The following is an 812-nucleotide window of genomic DNA, read 5'->3' as shown; positions in this document are numbered from 1 at the left end:
GATGGGTGACCTCCTGGGAAGTCCTCTTGTTGCATTCCCTTTTTAATTTTTTTCGCGCCGCTTGCAAAACAAAACGCACGTGTAAGTAATATATTTACCGTGTTTTATTATTTTGCACGAGTGCGGTAAGTCATAGCTGGGTGCTCACGATTCACGGGTCCAGCGTCGGCGTTGTGGCGCGGCAAGCGTGCACTGGTGCGGTTGAGAGGGAGGGGTGGAAACCGCGTTAAACTCGTCTCCGTAGTTGAGAGGGAGCGGCCAAAGCAATGTACAATCGTCTTTGTAGTGGAGCTGGGAGGGGCAAGGATAAGGGACGAAGACCGGGGTAACATGTCGGATGCGATCATACCAGCACTAAAGCACCGGATCCCAACAGAACTCCGAAGTTAAGCGTGCTTGGGCGAGAGTAGTACTAGGATGGGTGACCTCCTGGGATTTCCTCGTGTTGCATTCCCTTTTTAATTTTTTTCGCGCCGCTTGCAAAACAAAACGCACGTGTAAGTAATATATTTACCGTGTTTTATTATTTTGCACGAGTGCGGTAAGTCATAGCTGGGTGCTCACGATTCACGGGTCCAGCGTCGGCGTTGTGGCGCGGCAAGCGTGCACTGGTGCGGTTGAGAGGGAGGGGTGGAAACCGCGTTAAACTCGTCTCCGTAGTTGAGAGGGAGCGGCCAAAGCAATGTACAATCGTCTTTGTAGTGGAGCTGGGAGGGGCAAGGATAAGGGACGAAGACCGGGGTAACATGTCGGATGCGATCATACCAGCACTAAAGCACCGGATCCCATCAGAACTCCGAAGTTAAGCGTGC

General features: G+C 52.0%; 1 non-coding gene across 1 annotated transcript; it reads left to right on the top strand.

The window, feature by feature from the left end:
• The first annotated feature begins 335 nt into the window (after positions 1 to 335).
• On the top strand, positions 336 to 454 carry LOC119348090. The gene has a single exon (XR_005168728.1). It is a non-coding gene; the product is annotated as a 5S ribosomal RNA (ribosomal RNA).
• Positions 455 to 812: the final 358 nt, after the last annotated feature.

Source organism: Triticum dicoccoides, unplaced genomic scaffold, assembly GCF_002162155.2.
Source record: "Triticum dicoccoides isolate Atlit2015 ecotype Zavitan unplaced genomic scaffold, WEW_v2.0 scaffold84676, whole genome shotgun sequence".
In the NCBI taxonomy this organism is placed as follows: Eukaryota; Viridiplantae; Streptophyta; class Magnoliopsida; order Poales; family Poaceae; genus Triticum; species Triticum dicoccoides.
Note: the sequence above shows the minus strand (reverse complement) of the source record. Positions and strands in the feature narration are given on the sequence as shown.